General features: G+C 36.8%; 1 non-coding gene across 1 annotated transcript; it reads left to right on the top strand.

Annotated features, from left to right (window-relative positions):
- The first annotated feature begins 322 nt into the window (after nt 1-322).
- Nucleotides 323-430, top strand: LOC112719391 (small nucleolar RNA R71). The gene has a single exon (XR_003161694.1). It is a non-coding gene; the product is annotated as a small nucleolar RNA R71 (small nucleolar RNA).
- The last annotated feature ends 18,192 nt before the right edge of the window (nt 431-18,622 follow it).

Raw genomic sequence — 18,622 nt, 5'->3', positions numbered from 1 at the left:
CCTTAGTACTGCCTGGTGCAGCTTGCATTCCAGACAGACTTTGAGAAATCATATTGACTTGCCGAGTCAATATTTTGTTCTGAGCCAATATGGCATTCAGAGTATCAATCTCAAGAAATCCTTTCTTCTGATTCGTCCCATTGTTCACAGGGTTCCTTTCAGAAGTGTACATGAATTGGTTATTTGCAACCATTTCAATCAGTTCTTGAGCTTCTGCAGGCGTCTTCTTCAGATGAAGAGATCCTCCAGCAGAGCTATCCAATGACATCTTGGACAGTTCAGACGGACCATCATAGAAGATACCTATGATGCTCCATTCAGAAAGCATGTCAAAAGGACACTTTCTGATCAATTGTTTGTATCTTTCCCAAGCTTCATAGAGGGATTCACCTTCCTTCTGTCTGAAGGTTTGGACTTCCACTCTAAGCTTACTCAATTTTTGAGGTGGAAAGAACTTTGCCAAGAAGGCATTGACTAGCTTTTCCCAAGAGTTCAGGCTTTCTTTAGGTTGTGAGTCCAACCATATTCTAGCTCTGTCTCTTACAGCAAAAGGGAATAGAATAAGTCTGTAGACCTCAGGGTTAACCCCAATAGTCTTGACAGTGTCACAGATTTGCAAGAATTCAGCTAAAAACTGATGAGGATCTTCCAATGGAAGTCCATGGAACTTGCAATTCTGTTGCATTAGAGAAACTAATTGAGGCTTAAGCTCAAAGTTGTTTGCTCCAATGGCAGGGATAGAGATGCTTCTCCCATAGAAGTCGGGAGTAGGTGCAGTAAAGTCACCCAGCACCTTCCTTGCATTGTTGGCATTGTTGTTGTTTTCGGCTGCCATGTCTTCCTCTTGTTTGAATATTTCTGTTAGGTCCTCTACAGAGAGTTGTGCTTTAGCTTCTCTTAGCTTTCGCTTCAATGTCCTTTCAGGTTCAGAGTCAGCCTCAACAAGAATGCTTTTGTCTTTGCTCTTGCTCATATGAAAGAGAAGAGGACAAGAAAATATGGAATCCTCTATGTCACAGTATAGAGATTCCTTGATGTGTCAGAGGAATAGAAAAATAGAAGGAAGAGGTAGAAGAATTTGAACTTAGAAAGATAGAGTTCGAATTGTACATGTTAGTCCATAAATAGAAGGATGTGAGAAGAGGGGAAGAAATAAATTACAAAGATTAAAAAAAACATTTTGAAAATTGATTGATGATTTTCGAAAACTAAGAGTGGGAAAGAAATTAAGTGATTTTTGAAAACGATTTTGAAATTAGAAATCAAAAAGATATGATTGAAAACTTATTTTGAAAAAGATGTGATTAAAAAGATATGATTGAAAATATATAGTTTTAAAAAGATATGATTGAGAAGATATGATTTGGAAAACAAAAAAAAAAGATTTGATTTTTAAAATTAATGACTTGGCTAACAAGAAAAGATATGATTCAAACATTAAACCTTCCTCAACAGAAAAGGCAACATACTTGAGATGTTGAATCAAATCATTAATTGTTAGCAAGTATTTTTGAAAATGGAAAGAAATTGATTTTGAAAATATATGATTGAAAAGATATGATTTGAAAAAGATTTGATTTTGAAAAAATTTGAAAACTTGAAAAAAATTTGAATTAAAAATAAAATCTTCCCTCTTGTGCCATCCTGGCGTTAAACGCCCAAAATGGTATACATTCTGGCATTTAACGCCCAAATTGCTACCTTTTTGGGCGTTAAACGCCCAGCCAGGCACCCTGGCTGGCGTTTAAACGCCAGTTTTCCTTCTTCACTGGGCGTTTTGAACGCCCAGCATTTCTGTGTAATTCCTCTGTTGTATGTTCTGAATCTTCAATTCTCTGTATTATTGACTTGAAAAGACACAAATTAAAATTTTTTTTGGATTTTTAATGATGAGGAAAAATCAAAATGCAACTAAAATCAAATAAACAATGCATGCAAGACACCAAACTTAGAAGTTTGTATACTACTGACACTAACAAATTGAGAATGCATATGAGAAACAACCAAACACTCAAAACAAGAGAATTTAAAGATCAGAGCAAGGAAATCATTAAGAACAACTTGAAGATCAATGAAGACACATGATAAATGCAAGAAGAACAGAAACATGCAATTGACACCAAACTTAAAATGAGACACTAGACTCAAACAAGAAATATTTTTGGTCTTTATGATTTTGTAATTTTTTTGGATTTTTTGAAAATTATATGGAGAAGAAAATAAAGAGATTCAAAATTTTTAATAAGAATTCCAGAAATCATGCAATGTTAGTCTAAAGCTTCAGTCTAAAGGAATTAGACATGGCTAGCCAAGCTTCAGCAGGACATTGCATCCAAGAGCTAAATTGATGAAGATCAATCAGCTTTGGTGATGATAAGAACATCACCTTGAAACACTAGAATTCATTCTTAAAAATTCTGAAAAATACCTAATCTAAGCAACAAGATGAACCGTCAGTTGTCCAAACTCAAACAATCCCCGGCAACGGCGCCAAAAACTTGGTGCACAAAATTGTGATCATCAATGGCGCCATCAACATGGTACGCTCAATTGCAATCTCAACTCTTTATCACAACTTCGCACAACTAACCAGCAAGTGTACTGGGTCGTCCAAGTAATAAACCTTATGCGAGTAAGGGTCGATCCCAAGGAGATTATTGGTATGAAGCAAGCTATGATCATCTTGTAAATCTCAGTCAGGCAGATTCAAATGGTTATAGATGATTTATGAATAAAGCATAAAATAAAGATAGAGATACTTATGTAATTTATTGGTGAGAATTTCAGATAAGCGTATGGAGATGCTTTATCCCTTCTGTCTCTCTGCTTTCCTACTGTCTTCATCCAATCCTTCTTACTCCTTTCCATGGCAAGCTGTATGTAGGGTTTCACTGTTGTCAATGGCTACCTCCCATCCTCTCAGTGAAAATGTTCAACACGCTCTGTCACAGCACGGCTATTCAGCTGTCGGTTCTTGATCATGTCGGAATAGAATCCAGTGATTCTTTTGCGTCTGTCACTAATGCCTCACAATCACGAGTTTGAAGCTCGTCACAGTCATTCAATCCTTGAATCCTACTCAGAATACCACAGACTAGGTTTAGACCTTCTGGATTCTCTTGAATGCCGCCATTAATTATAGCTTATACCACGAAGATTCCGATTAAGGAATCCAAGAGATAAACATTCAAGCCTTGTTTGCTTGTAGAACGGGAGTGGTTGTCAGGCACGCGTTCATAAGTGAGAATGATGATGAGCGTCACATAATCATCACATTCATCATGTTCTTGGGTGCGAATGAATATCTTAGAACAAGAATAAGCTGAATTAAATAGAAGAACAATAGTAATTGCATTAATACTTGAGGTACAGCAGAGCTCCAAACCTTAATCTATGGTGTGTAAAAACTCCACCGTTGAAAATACATAAGAACAAGGTCTAGGCATGGCCGAATGGCCAGCCTCCCAATAATCTAAGAACTAGATGTCCAAAGATGATCTAGAGATCTAAAGTGATCAAAAGATTCAAGTGATCAAAAGACCTCTAATACAATAGCAAAAGGTCCTACTTATAGAGAACTAGTAGCTAGGGTTTACAAAAATGAGTAAATGACATAAAAATCCATTTTCGGGCCCACTTGGTGTGTGCTTGGGCTGAGCATTGAAGCATTTTCATGTAGAGACTCTTCTTGGAGTTAAACACCAGCTTTTGTGCCAGTTTGGGCGTTTAACTCCCATTCTTTTGCCAGTTTCGGCGTTTTACGCCAGAATTCTTGTGCTGACGTAGAATGCCTGTTTGGGCCACTAAATCTCGGGCAAAGTATGGACTATTATACATTGCTGGAAAGCCCAGGATGTCTACTTTCCAACGCAGTTGAGAGCGCGCCAATTGGGTTTCTGTAGCTCTAGAAAATCCACTTCGAGTGCAGGGAGGTCAGAATTCAACAGCATATGCAGTCCTTTTCAGTCTATGAATCAGATTTTTGCTCAGGTCCCTCAATTTCAGCCAGAAAATACCTGAAATCACAGAAAAACACACAAACTCATAGTAAAGTCCAAAAAAGTGAATTTTAACTAAAGACTAATAAAAATATAATAAAAACTAACTAAAACATACTAAAAACATATTAAAAGCAATGCCAAAAAGCGTATAAATATTCCGCTCATCAGTTATTCTCCGAGGGTGGTGAAGGCAATTCACCAGTCTTATTTGAGGGTGAATCTGACGCGTCATTTGAGAAAGAAACAAGTTCCTCTTCTACTGATTCTGTTGATTTGAGTGCAGGTAATATGGCAGAGCCTAGGAGAATCACGCTGAAGGAAGCGGGAGCTCCAGATTTTACATTGCAACCATATCAAACGCAGCCCCCAAACTTAACTGCTCACTTTGAACTGAAGACTGCACTAATCAACCTTCTCCCTAGGTCTCATGTTTTACCTGCCCAAGAGCCTATCAAGCACCTTAGGGATTTTCAGACAGCTTGCTCAACTGCTAGGCGGTATAGTGCCAAAGAGTGTGCCGTCTGGCTATACGCCTTCGCATTCTCTCTTGAGGCAAAGGCAAAGAAGTGGTTCTACACTCAGCCTGAAGCTGTTGTTACTAACTGGGATCTACTTAGAAGGGAATTCTTGGACAAGTACTTTCTGGAAAAGGTCATGGATAGGCTGAGCAAAGAGATTTCCTATATCATTCAAGGAGAAGCAGAGACTCTTTATGAGTATTGGGAACGCTTCAGGAATCTCCTGAATTCATGTCTTCACCACAAGATTGACCAGTTGGTGTTGATTAGCTATTTCTGCCAAGGCATGAAGCCTCAAGACAAGACTCTATTAGATGTTGCAAGTAATGGCTCTCTGACTAAATACAAGATGGTGACTGAAGCATGGCAACTGATCACCGATCTAGCTGAGTCTACCCAAAATGCAAGCCAACGTACTAAGCATCCCAAGGTTATTGCAGAAGTTTCTTTTAAAAGTGAGACTATTGCTCTCACTCAAACACTAAGAGAGATGACCAACATACTTAAGCAGCTCCAGCTGAATCAACAACAACCTCCACCTCCTCTACAGCTGTAGTGTCAACAAATAGTCCCTCAGAGAGTGTGTGGAATATGCGCTTGCTATACTCACTACACTGATGAATGTCCTCAACTCTAATAAGAAGACAACACCTTGGCGGCTACCCATAATTTCTACGACCGTACAAATCAAGGGTACTATCAACAAGGTGGTAATTTTAACCAAGGTGGTCACTACAATCAAGGTTGGATAGATAACTCCAACCAAGGATGGAGGGATAACTACAATCAAGGAGGCAGAGACAATGTTGGAAATCAAAGGCAGAATAACAACAACTATCAACAAAACTGGAATCAACAGAATCCTTCATACCGAGCACCTCACCAAAGACAAGGCCAAGCATCTCAATCCAACCAACTACAAGCCCCTCAAAACACCTACTCCTCCCTCTCTTCCATCCAAGATGAAACACTCCGAGCTCTTCTTCAAGGATAAAGAGCCCTTCAAAACTCAATTGAAGCTCTTATATCCCGCTTGAAACCACCGCTTGCCCCCAACAATCAATCTTCAAGCTCCAATGCTCTTCCTTCTCAACCTTTACCCAACCCCAAGGGTGGAATCAATGCCATCACTTTAAGGTCTGGCACAACACTGCAAGAGAGGAGTTCCAAGGAGCAAAGCTCAAAAGAAGATGTGCAAGTTGAAGATATTATTGAGGTAGAAGATATAGCGGAAGAGAGGAAGAAATACAAGGTACAGTTGCAGAAGAAGTAGCTCAACCAAGGAATGGAGTACCTAAGGAAGATGATGCTACGAGAGAAGCCATTCCCATTCCTTTTCCACACCTTGCTAGGAGGACAAAGAAGCAAATAGAGCTAGACCCCAAAATGGTAGAAATTTTCAAAAAGGTGGAGGTAACTATTCCCCTTTTTTATGCCATTCAACAAGTACGTAAATATGCTAAGTTTCTAAAAGATTTATGCATGCATAAAGATAAGATAAATGACTTAGAAACTATTCCTTTAGGTAGCTCTATTTATGTTTTAATGGGTGCTATACCGGAAAAATGTAGCAATCCCGGTCCATGCATGGTTACTTGCACTATATGGGGTGTAGAATTTATTGACTACATGTGTGATTTAGGTGCATGTGTTAGTATTATGCCATTATCTGTATATGATGCCTTGAGGCTTCCACCCTTGAAAAGGTCGGCAGCACATTTTGTTTTGGCAGATAAAAGCATAATCTCAGTGGTTAGCATCGCGGAAGACGTCCTGTGAGCATCAAGGGGCTGGCATTTCCTATAGACTTCTACATTTTAGAGATGCCCCCTAGTGACTCCGGAAGACCCTCGTCCATCTTGCTTGGAAGGCCATTCCTGAAGACTTCAAGGTTCAAGTTGGATGCCTTCTTAGGAACTTATTCTTTTGAGATAGATGGCAGAGCAGTAAGCTTCAACCTTGATGAAGCCATGAAGCACCCACCAGAAGATCACTCCATCTTCCAGTGCGACATTATTGATGAGATTGTAGCTGAAGTTTACCAAGGGACAGTAGACGAGACGACCATGGAGCAATGTGCAAGTGTGGGAAAGCCCTCTGAATACACTGAAGACACCTTACCACCTGCAGCAGTCACAAATGATCAAGCACCAAGCCATGAGCTGAAAATGGAATTGAAGCCCATTCCACCCAACTTCAAGTATGCCTATCTTGAGGACAATCAGAAGCTCCCAGTTATTATTGCAAAGGAACTCACTTCTCAACAAGAGGAGCAACTGCTTAGTGTGCTGAGAAGACACAAGAAAGCAATTGGGTAGAGCTTGGCGGATATAGTAGGTATTAAACCTCAGGTTTGCGAGCACCGGATATTTCTAGAGGAGGGAGCAAGGGCTATCCATCAACCTCAAAGGCGGTTGAATCCCACCATCTTGGAAGTTGTGAAAAAGGAAGTAACCAGACTGCTAGAAGCTGACATCATCTATCCAATCTCGGATAGTGAATGGGTCAACCCAGTATAGGTGGTACCAAAGAATTCTGGCATCACAACAGTGAAGAATGAGCATGGAAAACTCATAGCTACCAGAGTGCAGAATTCCTGGAGGGTGTGCATTGACTATAGACGTCTCAACCAAGCCACTTGTAAGGATCACTACCCACTGCATTTCATCGATCAAATGCTTGATCGCATGTCAGGTAAATCGCACTATTGTTTTCTAGATAGTTATACAGGATATTTTCAAATCTATATAGCTCCTGACGATCAGGAGAAAACTACTTTTACATGCCTCTTTGGAACATATGCATATAAGAGGATGCCTTTTGGCTTATGTAATGCACCGGCTACGTTTCAAAGATGCATGATGAGTATTTTCTCAGATTTTCTCGAGAATTGTATGGAAGTTTTTATGAATGACTTTAGTGTCTATGGTGATTCATTTGACCCATGCTTGGATAGTTTAGCTAGAGTATTAGAATGGTGTACTAGTTCAAACCTTGTACTCAATTTTGAAAAGTGTCATTTTATGGTAAAACAAGGTATTGTTCTAAGACATGTTGTGTCTAATACTGTCATATCTGTTGACCCAGCAAAAGTAGATATTATTTCTAGTTTATCTTACCCCTCTTCTGTAAGGGAAGTTTGTGAGAGGGCCTGACTGGAGTAGGCTGTTTGAGATCATGTTCGACGCATCAAATTATGCGGTGGGAGCGGCGCTGGCTCAGCACGAAGGTAAGGACCCTTATATTATTGCATATGCCTCTAAGACTTTAGACGACGCTCAGTCTAATTATACTACCACCGAAAAAGAGCTATTAGCTATTGTTTTTGCTCTGGACAAAATCGGAGCTTATTTACTAGGAACAAAGGTGGTAGTATATTCGGACCATGCAGCCTTAAAATATTTGTTAGCTAAGAAAGAGTCCAAACCACGGTTAATCTGTTGGTTATTGCTACCGCAAGAATTTGATTTAGAAATCAGAGATAGGAGTGTGATGAGCGGATAATTTATACGCTTTTTGGCATTATTTTTAGGTAGTTTTTAGTAGGATCTAGCTACTTTTAGGGATTTTTTTATTAGTTTTTATGTAAAATTCATATTTCTAGACTTTACTATGATTTTGTGTATTTTTCTATGATTTCAGGTATTTTCTGCCTGAAATTGAGGGACCTGAGCAAAAGTCTGATAGAAGGCTGACAAAGGACTGCTGATGCTGTTGGATTCTGACCTCCCTGCACTCGAAATAGATTTTCTGGAGCTATAGAACTTTAAATGGCGCGCTCTCAACAGCGTTGGAAAGTAGACACCCAAAGCTTTCCGGCAATATATAATAGTCAATACTTTATTCGAGATTAGACAACGTAAACTGGTGTTCAACGCCAGTTCCATGCTGCATTCTGGAGTCAAACGCCAGAAACACATCACAAACCAGAGTTAAACGCCAAAAACATGTTACAACTTGGTGTTTAACTCCAAAAGAAGCCTCTGCACATATAAAGCTCAAGCTCAGCCCAAGCACACACCAAGTGGGTCCCGGAAGTAGATTTCTGCATCAATTATTTACTTCTGTAAACCCTAGTAGCTAGTCTAGTATAAATAGAACATTTTATTATTGTATTAGACATCTTTGGATGCCTAGTCCTTAGACCATGTCATTTTCCCTATTTTTGAATTCATATGCCAATTGTCTAGGCTGGCCATTCGGCCACGCCTGGACCATCACTTATATATTTTCAACGGTGGAGTTTCTACACACTATAGATTAAGGGTGTGGAGCTCTGCTGTACCTCGATTTTTAATGCAATTACTACTATTTTCTATTCAATTCAGCTTATTCTTGTTCTAAGATATTCGTTGTACTTCAACATGATGAATGTGATAATCCGTGACACTCATTATCATTCTCACTTATGAACGCGTGACTGACAACCACTTCCGTTCTACCTTAGACCGAGCGCATATCTCTTGGATTCCTTGATTAGAATCTTCGTGGTATAAGCTAGAATTGTTGGTGGCATTAATGAGAATCCGAAAAGTCTAAACCTTGTCTGTGGTATTCCGAGTAGGATTCAAGGATTGAATGACTGTGACGAGCTTCAAACTCGCGATTGTTGGGCGTGATAACAAACACAAAAGAATCAATAGATTCTATTCCGGCATGATCGAGAACCGACAGATGTTTAGCCGTGCTGTGACAAGAGCATTTGGACCTTTTTCACTGAGAGGATGGGATGTAGCCATTGACAACGGTGATGCCTTACATACAGCTTGCCATGGAAAGGAGTAAGAAGGATTGAAGGAAGGCAGTAGGAAAGCAAAGATTCAACAGGGACAAAGCATCTCCATATACTTATCTGAAATTCTCACCAATGATTTACATAAGTATTTCTATCTTTATTTTCTATTTATTTATTATTATTATTCGAAAACTCCATAACCATTTGAATCAGCCTAACTGAGATTTACAAGATGACCATAGCTTGCTTCATATCAACAATCTCCGTGGGATCGACCCTTACTCATGTAAGGTTTATTACTTGGACGACCCAGTGCACTTGCTGGTTAGTTGTGCGAAGTTGTGAAGAAAGTGCTGAGTTATAAACGCGCATACCAAGTTGAGCGCCATTGATAGAGATCACAATTTCTTGCACCAAGTTTTTGGCGCCGTTGTCGGGGATTGTTCAAGTTTGGACAACTGACGGTTCATCTTGTTGCTCAGATTAGGTAATTTTCTTTTTTGTTTTATTATAAAAAATTTTTCAAAAATCTTTCAAAAATTTATCACCTGTTTTTGAAAATTTTCAGAGTTTTTAAAGAATGAATTCTAGAGTTTCATGTAACATGTTGAAGCCTGGTTGGCTGTAAAGCCATGTCTAATTCTTGGACCGGAGCTTTAGACTAACATTTACATGATTCCTGGAATTCTGATTGAGGACTTTGGATTCATTACTTCCTTTTTCCAAAATATGTTTTCGAAAAATATAAAATAAAAAAAAATCAAAAATATTTTTGTATTTCTTGTTTGAGTCTAGTGTCAATTTTTAAGTTTGGTGTCAATTACATGTTTTTAAAAATTATGCATTTTTCGAAAAATCATGCATGGTGTTCTTCATGATCTTCAAGTTGTTCTTGCTAAGTTTTCTTGTTTGATCTTGATATTTTCTTGTTTTATGTCTTTTCTTGTTTTTCATATGCATTTTTGCATTCATAATGTCTAAACATGAAAATTTCTATGTTTGGTGTCTTACATGTTTTCTTTGCATTAAAAATTTTTCAAAAATAAGTTCTTGATGTGCATCATGATCTTCAAAGTGTTCTTGGTGTTCATCTTGACATTCAAAGTGTTCTTGCATGTATCATGTGTTTTAATTCATAATTTTCATGTTGTGAGTCATTTTTGTTGTTTTTCTCTCTCCTCATTAAAAATTCAAAAATAAAAAAATATCTTTTCCTTATTTTGCTCATAATTTTCGAAAATTTGAGTTAACTTAGTAAAAAAAAAAACTTAGCTATTTCTTATAAGTCAAGTCAAATTTTCAATTTTTAAAATCCTATCTTTTCAAAATCTTTTTCAAAAATCAAATCTTTTTCATTTTTTCTATTATTTTCGAAAATTTTTAAAACTTATTTTCAAAATTTTTTTCTTATCTTTATTTCAAAATTTCAAAAACTTTACTAACAATTAATGTGATTGATTCAAAAATTTGAAGTTTGTTACTTTCTTGTTAAGAAAGGTTCAATCTTTAAATTCTAGAATCATATCTTTTAGTTTCTTGTTAGTCAAGTAATCAAATTTTAATTTTAAAAATCAATTCTTTTTCGAAATATCTTTTCTATCATATCTTTTTCAAAATTTTATCTTTTTCAAAAATTTGATTTTAAAATGTCTTTTCCAACTTCTTATCTTCTCAAAATTGATTTTCAAATCTTTTTCAACTAACTAATTAACTTTTTGTTTATTTTTTATCTTTTTCAAAACCACTTAACTACTTTTCTCTTTCTAATTTTTGAAAATTCCTCCCTTTTTTTCAAAATTTTCTTAATTAACTAATTATTTTTAAATTTTAATTTTAATTTTAATTCTTCTTTTAATTTTTGAAAATCACTAACTCTTTTTCAAAATTAATTTTTGAATTCTCTCCCTCTCATCTTCTTCTATTTATTTATTTATTTACTAACACTTCTTTTTATCTCAAGAATTCGAACCTTTCTTCACCCTTGTGTTTGGATTCTTACCTTTTTCTTCTATTCTTTTCTTCTTCTACTAACATAAAGGAATCTCTCTACTGTGGTAAAGAGGATCCCTATTATTATTTTCTGTTCCCTTCTTTTTCATACACAAGAACATTCTTGTTGAAGCAGATCCTGAAGCTGAAAGGACTCTGAAGAGGAAACTAAGAGAAGCTAAATTACAATAATCCAGAGACAACCTTACAGAAATTTTCGAAAAGGAAGAGGAGATGGCAGCCGAAAATAATAATGCAAGGAGGATATTCAATGATTATACTACACCTACTTCCAAGTTTGATGGAAGAAGCATCACAATCCCTGCCATTGGAGCAAGCAATTTTGAGCTGAAACCTCAACTAGTTACTCTAATGCAACAGAACTGCAAGTTTCATGGACTTCCATCAGAAGATCCCTACCAGTTTTTAACTGAGTTCTTGCAGATCTGTGAGACTGTTAAGACTAATGGAGTAGATCCTGAAGTCTACAGGCTCATGCTTTTCCCTTTTGCTATAAGAGATAGAGCTAGAACATGGTTGGACTCACAACCTAAAGATAGCATGGACTCCTGGGATAAGCTGGTCACGGCCTTCTTGGCTAAGTTCTTTCCTCCTCAAAAGCTGAGCAAGCTTAGAGTGGATGTTCAGACCTTCAAATAGAAAGATGGTGAATCCCTCTATGAAGCTTGGGAAAGATACAAACAGATGACCAAAAGGTGTCCTTCTGACATGCTTTCAGAGTGGACCATTCTGGATATATTCTATTATGGTCTATTTGAGTTCTCCAAGATGTTACTGGACCATTCTGCAGGTGGATCCATTCACCTAAAGAAAACGCCTGTAGAAGCTCAAGAACTCATTGACATGGTTGCAAATAACCAGTTCATGTACACTTCTGAGAGGAATTCTGTGAGTAATGGGATGCCTTAGAAGAAGGGAGTTCTTGAAATTGATGCTCTGAATGCCATATTGGCTCAGAACAAAATGTTAACTCAGCAAGTCAACATGATCTGAATGGATGGCAAAATGCATTCAATAGTACTAAAGAGGCATCTTCTGAAGAAGAAGCTTATGATCCTGAGAACCCTACAATAGCAGAGGTAAATTACATGGGTGAACCTTATGGAAACACTTATAATTCATCATGGAGAAATCATCCAAATTTCTCATGGAAGGATTAACAAAAACCTCAACAAGGCTTTAATAATGGTGGAAGAAACAGGCTCAGCAATAGCAAGCCTTTTCCATCATCTTCTTAGCAACAGACATAGAATTCTGAGCAGAGCACTTCTAGCTTAGCAAACATAGTCTCTGATCTGTCTAGGGCCACTTTAAGTTTCATGAGTGAAACAAGATCCTCCATCAGAAATTTGGAGGCACAAGTGGGCCAACTGAGTAAGAAAGTCACTGAAATTCCTCCTAGTACTCTCCCAAGCAATACTGAAGAGAATCCAAAAAGAAAGTGCAAGGCCATTGATATAATCAACATAGCCAAACCTAGAGAGGAAGGAGAGGACGTGAATCCCAATGAGGAAGACCTCATGGGACGTCTCTCAAGCAAGAAGGAGTTCCCTATAGAGGACCCAAAGGAATCTGAAGGTCATATAGAGACCATAGAGATCCCATTAAACCTCCTTCTGCCATTCATGAGCTCTGAAGACTATTCTTCCTCTGAAGATGATGAAGATGTAACCGGAGAGCAAGTTGCTCAATATTTGGGAGCCATCATGAAGTTGAATGCCAAGTTGTTTGGTAATGAGACTTGGGAAGGTGAACCTCCCTTGCTCTTAGTGAACTAGATACATGGGTTCAGCAAACTTTACCTCAAAAGAAACAAGACCCTGGTAAATTCTTAATACCATGTACCATAGGCACCATGACCTTTGAGAAGGCTCTATGTGACATAGGGTCAGGCATAAATTTTATGCCACTCTCTGTAATGGAGAAGCTGGGGATCATTGAGGTACAGCCTGCCATATTCTCATTACAAATGGCAGACAAGTCAGTAAGACAAGCTTATGGATTGGTAGAGGACATGCTAGTGAAGGTTAAAGGCCTTTACATCCCTGCTGATTTCATAATCTTAGACACTAGGAAGGAGGAGGATGAATGCCTCATCCTTGAAAGACCTTTCCTAGCCACAGCAGGAGCTGTAATAGATGTTAACAGAGGAGAATTAGTCCTTCAATTGAATAGGGACTACCTTGTGTTTAAGACCCAAGGGTGTTCTTCTGTATACATCGAGAGGAAGCATAAAAAGCTTCTCTCAGTACAGAGTCAAATAAAGCCCCCACAATCAAACTCTAAGTTTGGTGTTGGGAGGCCACAACCAAACTCCAAGTTTGGTGTTGAATTCCCAAATCCAAACTCTAAGTTTGGTGTTGGGAGTCTACAACATTGACCTGATCACCTGACTGAGATTTACAAGATGACCATAGCTTGCTTCATACCAACAATCTCCGTGGGATCGACCCTTACTCGCGTAAGGCTTATTACTTGGACGACCCAGTGCACTTGCTGGTTAGTTGTGCGAAGTTGTGATAAAGAGTTGAGATTGCAATTGAGCGTACCATGTTGATGGCGCCATTGATGATCACAATTTCGTGCACCAATAACCGACGCCGAGCTTGCCTAATACGTGAAATAGTTCTTTGAATCTTAGGATCAAATGCGGCTAAGCTCGAATCCGGTAATGATCGTGTCATTGAATGAAAGAAACATACAACTCATGGTAATAAAATATAAAAATAAAAATAAAAATGCAATTATGTAAAGAAAATACTCTAACTCACAAGTCCTAGCCCCTTTCTAGGGAAGGACTAGAGTTAGTAGAAATAGAGTTAGACAACAATTTCAAAGTTCAAATTAACACTTGAGTTTTCCAACGCAAGGAGTTCCAATAATTAATCAACTCCCAAGCCAAATTGAGAGTTTTATGTCATAACATGAATTCATTTTAAAGTTGATAATTAATCAAATGAATCCGGACATGAAATGGAATTAAAACTGAAATTGGCTAACTATATTAATAAATATAAAATTAAGAAAATCATAACATGAATCCCAACAATTGTATGGAAAAGCACAAGAGTAAGGTAAGAAAAAAACAAACTATAATGACGAAGACTTCCCCTGAAGATAGTAGCAACTCTCTCCCAAGATCCAATCCTTTTTCCAAAACTAAGAAAAATTATGATTAAACTGAGAACCCTATGAGAGCAAGTGTTTTTTTTCTAGAACTCTCTTAAAAAAAAAACTAAAACTAAGTCAGAATGAAAAAGTGTGTCAAGTCTCAGCTACACCCCTGCATCTATTCTGGACATTCGGGCATGAAACTGGGTCAACCAGGGGCCCAGAAATCGCCCCCGGCAAATTCTAATATGCAGCACGTGACGGCCTTCCACACGTACGCGTCGAAGTGCAATCTTCCAATCACGCGTACGCATGCCATATGCGTGCGCGTCGCTGCTGTTTCCTAACCACGCATACGCGTGCTTCACACGTGCGCGTCGCTGCTCGCCCTTGAAATCTTTAATTCCTTGTGTTCCTTCCTCTTTTGTATGCTTCTTTTCCATCCTCCAAGCTATTCCTGCCCTGTAATCTCTGAAAACACTTAACACACATATCACGACATCGACTGGAAATAAGAGAGGATTAAAAATAACGAATTAAAGGCCAAATAAACATGTTTTCAATCATAGCACCAATTTTTGAAGGAAAATGTAAAACCATGCATTTCATACGAATAAGTATATAAAAGATTGATAAAATCCACTCTATTTAGCACAAGATAAACCATAAAATAATGGTTTATCAATAAGCTTCCTGAAAAGGAATTTAATTGCAATGCATCATCCTTGATGCATTTAGATCCTTGATCAGGGAAATGTGAACTAGAAGTTCAAAAGATTATACATTTGCAAAGAATAGTAAATGAATTGCCTGATGCATTTTCTGATACAAAGAGGATAACCAGATCTTATATACTAGCAGATAATTCCCCAATTCGAATTGATATCCCAGTCGGACAAATAGCCACTGAAACAAATTCACGACAAAAGCGTGGCAGGCCTGTCGGTTCCAAAGACAAAAATCCTCGAAAAAAAAGAGGTAAATACTATTCTTGTTGAAAAAGACATAGTACAGACACCTGCATTTGTCCAAAATTCTGATATAGTTTTAATGCCAGAAGATGTTCAGGTACTTGAAAATTTTGAAAATGACGAGATCTCGATAGTTATGTTTTTACAGGAGAGAAATGGGACCGTAATAAGACAATTGTCAATAAAATATTTGCATATAATGTGGCATTAAATATCATGCATGAAAGTAAGGATATTGAGCCAAGATCAGTCGAATAATGTCGACAAAGGAATGATTGGCCAAAATGCGAAGAAGCCATGAAGGCTGAGCTAGACTCACTTGCAAAATGTGAAGTCTTTGGACCTGTAGTTCGTACACCAGAAGATGTAAAACCAGTTGGATACTGATGGGTATTTGTGAGAAAACGAAATGAGAAAAATGAAGTTGTACGCTACAAAGGTCGACTTGTAGCACAAGATTTTTCACAAAGGCCCGGTATAGATTATGAAGAAACGTATTCTCCTGTCGTAGATGCAATAACATTGCGTTATTTGGTTAGTTTATCTGCATGTCATAAAATACATATGCATTTAATGGATGTGGTAACAGCCTATTTATATGGCTCATTAGATCGTGATATCTATATGAAACTCCCTGAAGGACTAAAGAAATCTAAACCATCCAATGAATATTCATAGGGATTATACTCAGTTAAATTGCAAAGATCTTTATATGGTCTGAAGCAATCTGGACGAATGTGGTATAATCGTTTTACTGAGTATCTAGCCAAAAACGGATTTAAGAATAATGATATCTACCCATGTGTTTTCATAAAGAAATCTGCATCTGGATTCATTATAATTGCTGTGTACATTAATGATTTAAATATCATTGGAACTCCTGAAGTGATTCCAACAATTATAAAAACTCTAAAAGAAGAGTTTGAGATGAAAGATCTTGGAAAGACTAAATTTTGTCTCAGCCTATAGATCGAGCATAAAAAAAATGGGATCTTCATTCATCAAACAACATACACAGAAAATATCTTGAATAGATTTTATATAGATAAGTCACATCCATTAAGTACCCCAATGATCGTAAGATCTTTGGATGTGGAAAAGGATCAGTTCTGTCCTAAGGAAGAAAATGAAGATATCCTTGGTTTTGAAGTACCATATCTTAGTGTCATTGGAGCGCTAATGTATCTTGCTAATAATACAAGACCCAATATATCATTTGCTGTGAATTTACTAGCAAGATATAGTTCCTCTCCAACCAGAAGACATTGGAATGGAATCAAACAAATCTTTCGATATCTTTATTAAACGGTTGATATGGGATTGTTTTATCCTTATGGATCCAAGTCACAATTTGTTGGCTATGCAGATGCGGGATACTTGTCTGATCCATATAAGGGGAGATCTCAAATAGGATACCTATTCACATATGGTGGTACAGCTAAATCATGGAGGTCCACGAAACAGACGATAGCAGCAACCTCCTCTAATCATGCTGAAATACTAGCGATACATGAAGCTAGTCGCGAGAGCTTTTGGCTCAGGTGTTTGATCCAATATATTCTGTCATCATGTGGACTGATTAATCATAAGATAGCTCTAACTGTCATGTTTGAAGATAATACAGCATGCATTGCTCAACTTAAAGGTGGATACATTAAAGGTGATAGAACAAAGTATATTTCTCCCAAATTCTTCTTCACTCATGATCTTCAAAATCACGGGATAATTGATATCCAATAGATCCGCTCAAGTGATAATCTAGCAGATTTATTTACATAGTCACTCCCAAAATTCTCCCTTGAAAGATTGGTACATCAGATTGGGATGCGCCGATTTTTGAGATATTAAATGATGTCGATAAGAGGGGGAAACTGTACTCCTTTTTCCTTAGTCAGGTTTTTTCCCATTGGGTTTTTCTTGACAAGGTTTTTAACAACGAGGCAGTCCCATCACAAAGGATATTATACTCTTTTTCCTTCACTAAAGTCTTTTTTCCGTTGGGTTTTTCTTTAGTAAGGTTTTAATGAGGTATAATACAAATGGTCATCTAAGGGGGAGTATTGTGATAAAGATGTGGATGACCACGTATGACTTCGGTGGACTAACCTTTTCAATACTAAAGGAATCACTTTTCAAGATAAAATCAAATTAATGAAGTTTGAAAATAAAGACTTGTTACATGTATAAATAAGAGAAGCTATGATTGAAACAATACACAAACAATAAAACAATTCTCTCTCTTTTCCTACATTACAAATATTTTTTTCTCTCTTTTTTATTTCTGTATAATTTTAAACACAATAATTATAATATTAATAAATATATAAATTTCTTATATTATAATAAAATAATAATAAAATAAAAACATATTTATATTTCTCTATTTTATATTTATCTCCTCATTTATTTTACAAAAACCAAGATACCAATTTCATAGATAAGAAAGCGCGACCTACAATTATTGCTATTGATGGATAGCTACTTTACATATATTTGATTCGAGGACAATGAGCTAGGGATACTAATGGTAATACGATAATAAATTTTTGGAGAGTTTGGACCGTTATATATTGACTACGTGAACTAGCTAGTATATATTTTTAGGCCGTATCTTAAAATTCTTAGTAATAAAGATTTTTGAATTTTTATTTTAATAAATATTTAAAAAATATTAAAACTTGGATATTTTGTATATAAAATAATAAAAGCTTTTAACTAATAATTTTAACATCCGTTCTTCAAGCACATACTATAACTAAATATTATATATATTGACACACATAATTTAATTAAATTCTATTTTTCTTACGGCATCTTTTAATTTAGTAGTTCAAAAACTAGTTTGTAACGAATCTAAATTTTATTTAACTGTACATCAGTAAATGATTGTATACATAATATAAAATTTAAATATTTACGCTTATTTAAATGAACAAATGAGTTAATCCCTCAACTTTAACTATTCCATTATTATTTAATATAGCGATAACGTATTCGCTTATAGGAAACGGATAATGTGGGTATTTGTCCACACTTCAAAATCCAAACCAGAGTACGTAGTGCTTCGAAAATCCTACGTCATCACATGACATCAGCTTCACGTTTGATGTTGACACGTGACATACATGGGGAACCTTCAGTGCAACCCTCACGAAGGTGTTTGGAAGGGGTCGTCTCATCCCAATCAAAGCATGATAATGGAATAATTAAAAAACTAAAAAATATAATATTTTATTCAAATAATATATATATATATGTATGGAAGCACGCTTAACC

Source organism: Arachis hypogaea, chromosome 10, assembly GCF_003086295.3.
Source record: "Arachis hypogaea cultivar Tifrunner chromosome 10, arahy.Tifrunner.gnm2.J5K5, whole genome shotgun sequence".
In the NCBI taxonomy this organism is placed as follows: Eukaryota; Viridiplantae; Streptophyta; class Magnoliopsida; order Fabales; family Fabaceae; genus Arachis; species Arachis hypogaea.
The sequence above is the reverse complement of the archived record's forward strand: the minus strand, read 5'-3'. Positions and strand labels throughout refer to the sequence as shown.